We start from the raw sequence: 11,752 nt of genomic DNA, 5'->3' as shown, positions 1-11,752 counted from the left end.
TATAACTCTAATTCAATCAGCTTAAAAAGAGAAAAACATTGAAAGGGTTCTTGACCTCAAGAAGTCCACCTTCACCTCAATTATCACTTAATGAATCAGAGATTGAAACCAAAAGCTCAAGATGGATAAATTATAAATGAAAGAAGCTCTTAACTTAAGAGACACATAAAATATTCCATCATAATTCATTCATCTCAATATCTAAATCTAAATGGAAATAAAACTGCTTGCATGTAAACAAAAGAAACTAGTTTTGATTCATCATTTTAGCAGAAGGGATGCCCAACTTGAACACCTGTTTTTCCAACTCAATAAAGTGATGAATAAGCTATTAACAAATGAAATCAATCACTATGCATAAACCATAAAGCAAACTGAAATAAAGCTTTGAAAAACTAGTGCTACAATCAACCAAATTACAAGGAAATAAAACTAGTTTAACAAGGAAGTGTACTTAGCTTGGAGTGGGGGCCCTCCACCCTTACCTTGCACACTTTGAGAGGTGATATCAGAAGCTTAGATCAGTCACACATCCATAGCATTGCACAGCAAAATAATAATAACACAAGTCTTCAAATTAACTTCTCAATCCAAAGATGTCACAACATAAAAGTATATCACAAAATCAATACATAAGCCATCAAAGTTTTGGCTTTAAATAAGAAGTCTCATGAACAAACTGATCTATATTCACTCAAACAAACCCAGCTACTCTCATCCACCTATCCAAGTCGAATTCATTATCCCCATCCCAAGAAAGATGACCATTCCTATGAAATATCAAAACATCCCTATTTCTATGGGATTCCTGCATGACTAGTCATGGTTGACTAGCACCAAATGGGCCTAATAAAGCTTGTTTAGTTCGAACTAAGCATTTCTGGCTTAGTCCTAGTTCCCAAGCTGTCCATCCATGCATTCCATTCGTGCCCAAGTGTCCTGCAACCATATCAACCATAGAGTTATTACGGGAATTTCTGAATCTGCCAATTTTGCACTAAAAACCAAATTTCCATAAAAACTTTAGAAATTGAAAAATTAAAATTAAATACCTGAATGGATATCAAATATACATCAAAATGGGATAAATGAAGGGAAAATGGATGGAAAATAGATGGATAAGTAAGTTTCTTTGAGCAAAAATAAGACCAAAACTAAGGCTCAACAAGTAGATTCGTTATTTAATCTAAAGAATTATCGATTCACCATAATTATAAAAAAAATACATAAAATGAATCATTCCAAACTGATGGTAGATATTTGGGTTATCAAGATCATCTACAAAATATATGTTACAAAAATTGAAGCACCTAGAAAAGATCTACAAGCCATATGAATTCTACGAAGGAAGGTGAATTATGTGCAATGGAGATGAAATACAAATTTGTTGATGTTGTATTGTTTTAAACATTTTGATTGGTAATCCAACAACATACATTAATAATTTTTTTAACATATTTGTGCAGATTCGATACAATTTTGAAAAATTATTTCAAGGGCTCTCTAAAGGAAAGTGAATTATGTGCAATGAAGATGAAATACAAATTTGTTGGTGTTGTATTGTTTTAAATATTTTTATTGGTAATCCAACAGCATACATTAATAATTTTTTTAACATATTTGTGCAGATTTGATACAATTCTGAAAAATTGTTTCAAGAGCTCTCTAAAGATGAACAAGACAATTTCAGATTTGATGTTAAGATTATCCAGTGGAAAAATTACATCAGAAATATTCATATTCCTTGACTTGGTGAATATATCTTAAATGGGTGAATATGTATCAATGGATCATAATGGTTGTAATGGCCATGAAGACATCAATTTTCACTTCACTAGGTTCACTATTTCTAGGAGAGTGATGGGGTCTATTGGAGTAGAAAGTTGTCCAGATATAAATGGATGTCGTGCTAATGTGAAGGTTGAACTCATTTCCACCAGTAATGATCTCATTAATGTTGTGTTTATGTCGCAGGGAGGTAGTTGCATGTTTACAAATATTACTCCAAGGAAATATAGGTTGGTTGCTTCCCATCATGAAAACATAAACTTCATCAATCCTCAAGCAATATTCAAATATCAAGTCATACCAAATCCCACTACATTTTAAAAAAAAGGAAAGGCCATGATATTTTTCTCTCTTTGCCTTCATTTGATACACAAAAAAATATTGGAGATTCCTTAAGGATGAGTGTCCAGAGGACATAGTAGCCCTCCATGAAATCAAATGTGAATAAGTGGAAAGAGCAGGCTCTGTGAGCCAATTGTTAAACACAGGAATATGATACAAGGTCATACCTAATGTCGATCCTAGCTAGGATAGCGCTACACATGAGGTACAATGATTGAGTTTTATAGAGTATATTTTCTATAATTTCTCTTTCAAATATGTGGTTCTCATGTTCTCTTAACAATTGTCCAAAGAGGCTCTCCAGAGATGGAGCTGGGCTTTGGAAATCTGGTAGTAGATGACATCTTTTATGTCCCAAGTTATGATATGGATGGTTTAGTTGTTTCTCAGGGTAACCCTATTTTAGGTCTTCATGTATACCTTTATTCAGATGATGTCCATGAGGTGAAGTGCCCTCAAAGAAGCTCCTTGGCCAAATCAAGCGCTTTGTCATGCAATATCTGATGCAGATGGAAAATTTGATTTTGATTTTATTCCATGTGGAAAATAGAGATTGTTGCCATTCTACAAGGGTGAGAATACAATATTTGATGTTTCATTTCCATCTTTAAAGGTCTTGTTGAGCACAATCATGTTAATATATCTCAACCATTTCAGGTCACATGTTTCTGAGTTGGAGGACTTGTGGTGACTTCTAAAGGAGTTCATTTTGAAGGTGTTAAGATATTAATTGATGGGTGAGAAAGAAATACAACAGATGTCCATGGATATTACAAACTTGATCATGAAACATCAACACACTACACAATCAAGGTTGAGAAGGATCACTTTGAGTTTAGCAGCTTGGAGAATTTCATGGTTGTGCCAAACATGGCTTCAATCCAAAAGATAGAAGCAACACATTATAATGTTTGTGGTTCCCTAAAATTAGTGACAAATGGATATTATGGAAAGCGTCAAGTTGGCTTGACACATGGGCCAGACAATGTTAAGCCTCAACTAAAGAGGATTGATGATATGGGAAACTTCTTCTTCGAGATTCAACCAAGTTAATATCGAATATCCCCATTGACCACAATAATAAAACATGATTCTGGTCTTCAATTTTCACCATCACATATTCATGTGATAGTAACTAGACCAATGCTTGGCATTGAATTTATAAAGGCCCTTGTTGATATCCATGGATCGGTGATATGCAAGGAAGGATGTGACTCCTCGGTTTCTATATCACTTACTTCTCTGGCTGTTGAACTCTAGGTTCAGAGAAGCTTAACTCTTTAATTTTAACAAATGAGAGCAATGGCTTCATATTTGAGAAAGTCCTATGGTGCATTGCGTCTTGAGGTAAAACATTGACCTTCACCTGCTTTGTTAGATTGGGATGATGACTGGTGTTGGAAGAGAAAGGTTATTGATGTCAATGTTTGTGTTTTTGATCATTCAGAGATAGTGTTTATCCAAAAAGTCTATTGGTTGTGTATTATGTCTATGCATCTTGTGGCTTCTTACATCGTACAACCAAACAAATAACCCATGAATTTGTTGATTGAGAAAGGATGGTACAAAATCTACTTAGAAGCTTCTCGTGTGCACATGCTTCATTTCTTGAACTCATGCATTTTATTTGGAATGTATTCATTAGAATTCAATGTATTGAACCATAAGCCTATATATTTGACTCATGAAAAATGTCTGCTAAGTGGTGAAATACATGTTGATTCAAGTTCTTATCCCAAAGAAAATGAGTTGTCTTGAAGCATTATTGTAGACATATGGAAAAAGGAGGGTGCATTTATAGATATGATCAATAATGTCAAACTTGTTTCAAGTGCTAATGGACCAAGCAACATTGTTGTATATCAGTACTTTTATAGCTCCAAATCTCACTCTTGATGTTTGTGATGATGCCCTCATGGCCTAAGGCAACCCCTCCTTCCAGACCTAGTCCAAATACTTAAAAAATAGTGTTTTACTCCTTATACGCGAAAATTCCCTGAGCTAAACGCGTGTGTACGTGGGTCTGTGTATACCCAACCCACATATATGTCTTAAAACACTTAGAAAAATTAAATCTCCTTAATTTTGGGTGGAGATCACGGGTTTTACCTGTTGATTACCTATTAGTTCCCATGGCCCAACTGTTCCCAACGAATTCCCAACTAAAAAAATACTTTGGGAGAAGTATAAAAAGGCTTCAATGGGAAGGCCTAAGGAGGAGAGCATAGAGAGAAAAATCACTCTGCTAAGATTATCCCTGATTAGGTCTGAAGACCCTTGTGCTTCCAACACTTCCCCCATTACAGGAAACCCTTGTTTCCTTGAGTTATGATGTCTTTCCATTAGTTGAGATGTCCTTGAGTGAGTCATGGAAGGAGCTTGTTGAAGGCTTGATATTGGATGAATCTAGAGGACGGTTCCGCTTGGAGCCTGAGAAAGGAAGACTCAATTGAAATCATTCCTTTCTGTATTTTAGTTATCTATAATAAAAGAAACACTTGTCTTGTTCTTGATATTAATCTTCTTCATGCTTATGATATCAATGTTATGATTTACATATGAATGGTTGTTTCAATTGTATAACTAACTACTTTTCAATATGCTATGAAGTTTATTTCCTTATGATGCTTGGTCTATATACTTCTATGCTTTCTTGAATTGATTGTTTTTCAGGTTGAAGGATCAAAAGGAACTCCAAGAGGGTTTGGACCCTGGCTGGATCTACCCAAACGAAGGACCCCCAGGTGCACCTCTCTTCGTGTAGTTTGTTTATATTAGTATCATGTCTATGTGGAATGTTTGTTTTTCTTTGTAGATAACCCCCGATCTACTAGGGTATTGACCCAAGACCCTAGGGGACGTTGTCGCTTAACAGAATTGGCGACTCCGCTGAGGACAACAATATTGTTGTTCCTAGTTTGGGTTTATTCAAGCCAATCAGGGCTCAGCTGTTTATTTACTTGTTGTGACTGAGTAGTCTATTCTTGTAGGAAGTTGAAATGTAAGTTTTATCAGTTTCTTTAGACCTTTTTTTGTTTTTTCTTGTGATCTATTATATACGTTGTTTTTGCAGTTTATAGAAGCGTATGTATGAAAGTTTCCTCAAGTGAACCCACGTATACGTAGGTTTCCTTGGGTTGAATAGCGTATACATGCAGTTGTGCATTGACACAGTTGCGCATACCCTAAAATTTTCAAGAATTTTCAAATATTTTTGTTTCTGAAGATCTGTCTGCTGGTCTGAATCTTTCCTGAGCAGTTACTTTTCTATGTAAATCTTTATTTTTACAGCAAATTCATGATTTCAAACTCTCTCCAGTTGTGGAAAGTATTGGTCTTGTTTTGTTTTGTTGCAAGTGTCATCATTTTTGTTTAAGAACACAAGATTTCTTTATGGGAATCTTGGCTGTTCTGGTCTTCCAGGGCATAAATATTGGATGGCAAATCTTGTTTTGGTGATCTTTTTGTTTGTGTGTCAAAACTGCATCTTTGTGGCCATTTACTTTTATTGCTTTTTGAAAGTTGTTGTGTGACGATTTTGAGAATGGTCTTTCATGATCTCACGATCATTGTCACCAAGCTCTTTTTGTTGTTTTTTGATTGTTAAGAGCATCTTGAAACACACCTTTTGTTGAGTTTTCACCCATTTTGTGTTGTTAACTTGCAAAGTGTTTTGTTGCCTATTCTTCGATCATAAAGTTTCAGTCTTAGTTGGAGAACTTTTGAAATGTCATTTTTGTTTTTTCTTTTGAAGAAAACTTCTTGAAAACTTGGTTTTTGCTTTCTTTGGCCTTGTTTTGATTTAGTTTTCTTTTTGCGAGTGAAAGTGCATTTTTGTTTGTCTTGAAATTTGCTTTTAGTGTTTGGATGAAAATGAGCATTAGCAACTTATATTCTATCTAAACATCTTAAGTGGCTAATTAGAATTGATAAACAAGTTACTTTCATTCTTTGATTTAGAGTAGTCTTAAGTTTTGCATCAGCATGTACTCATGCATTAAGATAAATTTGTGCATCTTTTAGGGCATCCATAGTTTTGTTAATTTTTGTGAGTGTGAAGCTTGAATAAAAAGAAAAGAAAAGAAAAATTTATTGCTTTCTTAGAAGTTCCTCAGAGCCTAGTAGAAATTTCTTTCATCGAAGAACAAAATGAGTGCATTTGCATATAGTTTGGTTTTTATTAATTTCTTTTGCGTCAAAACACCTCAAGTTTCATTTATGGTTATCCCTTGACTTAAGAACAGCCCATTTAAAAACAAGCGCTGATTAAAATACACTAATTTTTTTTTTTTATAATTATCAATTTAGACACACCAACAAGTTTTAGGATATTTTAGGGCCTTGGATTAGGCGTGCGGAGAGAAAACTCCCCAAGGCCATTTAAATTGTTAAACATAGAAGTCTGAATAGTGAGTGCAAATCCAATAGTGTTAAGAAGAATAGGAAAGCTCCGGATATAAGAGTTAAGCATGAGGGTTTTTGAAGATAAGGGAGAGAGATACCCCCTCTCCTACTTGTCAGATCTTACCTCAAGGCTGTTCCGCCTGGCTTTTGACACGAGTTGGTAACCTTAGTTGCTTCTCTTAGGGATCTACATAGGTGGCTGCAGAGGGGAATCCTGTGGCACCTGAGGTTGACGTTGTATCACTCTCAATGGTACTATTAGAGGGCACCCTTGCGAAGCTTGGGGGCTTGCACCGGTGTAGGCTATTGTTAGGAGGTCAGTGTAACTTCCTCTATTACCTTCGCTAGTAGGACTGGGCCGTCATTATCCCAGATCATCTTTGGAAGGCCCCTTACTTCACTTTCTTGTATTTTGGTTTTCGGTCCTCATCACCCAGAGCGGAAATACTTGAAAGTTGTTTAATTGGCTGACATATTTTAGGGACTTTTTAGTGTGTGATCTATGCTCTTAGTTGGCCTAGCTTTCATTTTTTCTTGAGTCTTTAATTATGTCTTAATAAAAAATTCAAAGTTGCTGACTGATCGCCTAGACAGTCTTGAAGACTTCGTGATCTTTCACCACCAAGTTTAGAGCCTTCTCCTAGAAGGCACAGAAGTAATACTACTGGTAGGTTTCATCTCGTGGCAACTGACGCATCGGGGATTGATCCTCCCCTCGGGGGCATTAGTGTTGAGGATAGGCCTGGTACTTCGGCAAAACTAGAGAGGAACACTCTAGTTCTTTCTCGAGTTCTTTTTCAATCGGAAGATAACATAGAGGTAGAAGAACTCCCAGAGTCATTAGTCGCTCCAAAATCTCCTCTACCTTATAACCATCCAGACGTATTACAATACGTTGGGACTCCAACACATAGACTGTCAAGTCCAGGTCATATTACACACTTACCTTCGATGACCACCACTGGAAGCATGGCTTCTACCACAAGTGCTACAACCATGCAGACTCCAACATCAGTACAAGGGGGAGGAACTATTTCCATCCCCTTTGCATCTTTATTTGGGTCTTTTGCTAGCACATCCTTATTTGGGTCTACCTCCATTCCTTCTACGAGTGGAAATTCCCAAGCCAATGCATTTAGTTCTGAATTCTTCCCGTTTGGCACCCATTCATAGGGTATTCCGTCAGTTCCATTTAGTGCCTCCACATCCATGATGGGTGGGTCGGCTTCATTTCAGGGTTTTCCTTTTGGAAGTGGTCATATACCACATTCCAACCCAACGATAGGATCTATGCCTTTTTCTTCTACAGGACAAGTCATCAATCCCTTTCAAGGTTGGACTAACCCTGCCGTTAGTGGCATGGGAACTGGGAATCCATTTTTCGGCCAACAAGGGAATAGGTCGTACTCCACAGTTAGCTCATTTTGAAATATTCCTCCCTTAACTTCTTCTCGGAATCCTTATCAGGGGTTATCAACTCCTTATAATCCTTTAGGAGGGAGCTTCGCCGATTATAGAGGTTTTTCGGCCGGAGTTGGTCAAACTCCAACATTTGCTGGATCACAAGGTTTGCCTTTTGGTTCAGCTGGTTCTGCTAGTTACTTTGGGTAGCTTAGTTCTTTCCAAAATCCAGGCCAATCTTTTCAGAACTTTGGGAGCTTCGCCTAGTCTGGGTGGAATCCCAAAGGTCCTCCTAGGCTTCCTTTTCTGGCAACGTTGAATTTGCCAGATCTCATAAAATTAACAAATGATCCAATCAAATACAATTAGGCCTGGCCTTCAGTCCCAACCAAACTCCTTTTGGACATTCCAAAGTTCGAGGCGAAGGGCGGTGAAGACCCGAGGGACCATGTAACCACATTCCATTTGTGGTGCTCATCAAACTCCCTTATCGATGACTCGGTTAGGTTGAGATCTTTTCAACACACCTTGACTGGCAATGTAGCCAAGGGACCATGTAACCACATTCCATTTGTTCTGCTCATCAAACTCCCTTATCGATGACTCAGTTAGGTTGAGATTTTTTCAACGCACCTTGACTGGCAATGCGGCCAAGTGGTATATAGAGTTTCCAGGGGGCAGCTTTACATCTTTCACCGATTTGGCTAATATTTTCCCAAATCATTTCCAGTTGCCCATCCATTATGATGCTAGAATTGAACTTCTGACCAATTTTCGTCAGGACATGGCAACTCACATTTTTTATCATATTCAAGAATGGAGACGGAAAAAGAGGCTCATTAAAGATGAAATTCCTCCAGAATAACTCCTTGAATGGTTTTTGAAATATTTACAACCTAAAATCTCTAAGGATGTCTCTCTGTTCGGAGTTTATTCTGAGGAGAAAGCTATTTTTAGAGCCCCGTAGTTAGAACTGATTTACTCTCAGTCTAGGATTCTACAAAAAAAATTTCTTGATGCTCCTAGGACTAAGGTTGATCTAGCCAACAAAGCCAAGTCCCCATGCGGATGGTATCATTGGATCCATAAACACAAATGTGGTGAACCTGTTGAGCCAATTGCAACAGTTGTCTTAACAAACTACTCCTAAAAATCAGGTCACATCGTCTAACCCTTTGTCTTCTCAACCCTCTTTGGTTAATTCCGTCCAATCCTCTAATCCCAAAGGAAATCAAAATTACAATGGGAAAAAGAAGGGACGAGGTAAGAAAAAGAGTCAAGATTAGAAGACTGACGCAAATAAACCTGGCAATAATGCTGGTGGTGGTGGAAATGAGTCTAGAAGGAAAGTCAAGTTTCCATGCAAGCTACGCAGTGGAGACCATTTAACTCATCTCTGCCCAAAGATTCAAGATGCTTAGTACTTGTTAGGGCAGCAAGGGTCTTCTAGCTCTCAAGTTGTGTTAACCAACCCTTTTCCCCAAGGGTAGCAACTTCTTTCTGGTGCGAGTTCAAATCTTGGTTCCTTGACAGGGGGCAACCAGGAAGGGGAGAAATCATCAAATGTTTTCATGATGGGTTCTAACGTCCATGTGGCCACTCGGTCGCATGATTACAATGAAATTGAAACATCCAAGGACAAAACTACTCCCGGAAATACTAACCTTCATATTGAGCAACCCCCTATCGAGACTATACCACGGATACCGAAAGGTTCTGCTAAATGCGCGACTATCAATCCTAATGCTAGGGCCACCCATAATTACTCCATTGTTGAGGATCTGGCTCAAAGTCCATGCGATATGTCCGCTTTAGAGGTTCTCCAGTCGTGTCCAGCTCAATGAAGTGCTTTTCTTTTGGTGATAGGGGTAGTTGATCCAAATAACTCTTTAGTGCTCACTTTCAACATGCTTAATGTCAAAAAGCGACTCCCTTAGCACATGGATTTTCAAGTAAAGTCTACATACTGGAAAATTAACATTTTTCATACTGTTATTGATGGAGGAGCTTCCACATGCGTCATGTCCGTGTCATGCTGGAAGGCCATTGGATCACCTTCGACTGTTCCTTCACCTACCCTCCTGATTGCATTGGATGGGCATTCTAATAAGCCGCATGGGATTATCCCGGCGTTTCCCATATGTGTTGGGGGGAATGTCATCAATATTGAAGTAGAAGTCATTGACGCTAACCTAGATTACGATCTCCTCTTAGGAAGGAACTGGGTATATGAAATGGATGCCATTGTTTCGACTCTATTTCATGTCATTTGCTTTCCTCATGAGGGGAAAATCCTCAAGGTTGATCAATTGGATTATTCTCCAGTTGATCCTAGAGCAACTTCTGATTCTACAGTTCCTTTAGTGGATAACCCTCACCCACCTACTGAGAATCTAGGAGTTGGGATGTATTATTCATTGATGGGTACATTTGATTTTCCCTCTCCTATCACTAGAATCAATGTCGTTTCATCATCCAAGGAGTCTTCACGGGAAGAGTTCTTTCGAAATCATTATTTTTCAGACCCTTGGACGTTTCCTTCACCTACAACCACATTCGCTGAAGGACAAGTTGGTGGAATGGCATTTCCTATGTCTGCAACAGAGCTTAGATATCAATCTATCATCAACTCTGCAGACAACCATTCTACTCCTTTCTCTAAGGAGGAGCTAGATGGTGATGTGGCCCTGACCTAGACCCTTGATTCTACCTCTGCTATGGACTGCTTAGATATGGTTTTACCATCCAAAGAAGCAATCCTAGAAGTAATGATGGGTGTAGATCGACCTTGGGAAGACTTACACCATTGTTCATATTTTCTTCCTTCATTGCAGGAAGTAGAATCTAGGTTCTCCAAGTTGTTAGTAGTGATGTTTGTATGGTATCAAATCCTTTGTCTCAAGCACACTTTCGTGTCGAAGGTAATATGTTAGTGATTTCAAAAATGATATCTATAAACATTTCTAGGAACCCTAACGTGATCGAGAATCTCTTCATCGAAGCCGAATGTTCCCCTGAAGAAATTCAAATTTACACCGACCTTTTTAATGAGTTTTGAGATGTATTCGCTTGGTCTTATGAAGAAATGCCTGGCATTAATCCATCCATAGTTCAACATGAGATCAAGATGTATGAAAATGCCAAGCTGATTCGTCAGAAGCTTCGGCCGGTTAATCCTAGGAAAGCAGCAGCCATTAAAGCTGAAGTAGAGAAGCTGCTCAAGGCGGGTTTCATATACCCTGTTCCTCTTACAGATTGGGTTTCTAATCCAGTCCTTGTGGATAAAAAGAAAGGAACAATCCGAGTATGCATTGAATTTAGGGACCTAAACAAAGCTTGTCCCAAAGATAGTTACCCCACACCATTTATTGATCAGATTATTGATGAGGGTGCGGGTAATGAGATTTTCTCCTTCATGGATGGTTTTTCCGGTTATAATCAGATCTCTATCCATCCGAAAGATTAGCATAAGACAACTTTTATATGTCCCTGGGGTACCTTTGCATACAGAAAGATTCCTTTTGGTCTCAAAAATGCTGGAGCTACCTTCCAGCGGGCCATGTCATACGCTTTCCATGACATTAAACATGTCATTGAAGCATACTTGGATGATCTAGCTGCTCGTTCTCAAAAGAGAACTAATCATCCCAGTCACCTTCGATTAGTTTTTGAGCGATGTCGATTTTACAAGATCCAGTTGAATCCCAATAAGTGCCTTTTGTAGTTACATCTGGTCGGTTATTAAGATTCATTGTATCAAATGAAGGGATTCGAGTTGATCCCTTCAAGGTAGAGGCAATAATTCAGTTGCCTCCCC

The sequence above is a fragment of the Pinus tabuliformis genome, chromosome X, assembly GCF_031772625.1.
Source record: "Pinus tabuliformis cultivar Carrire ecotype Pingquan chromosome X, CPIR1, whole genome shotgun sequence".
NCBI lineage: Eukaryota > Viridiplantae > Streptophyta > Pinopsida > Pinales > Pinaceae > Pinus > Pinus tabuliformis.
The sequence above is the reverse complement of the archived record's forward strand: the minus strand, read 5'-3'. Positions refer to the sequence as shown.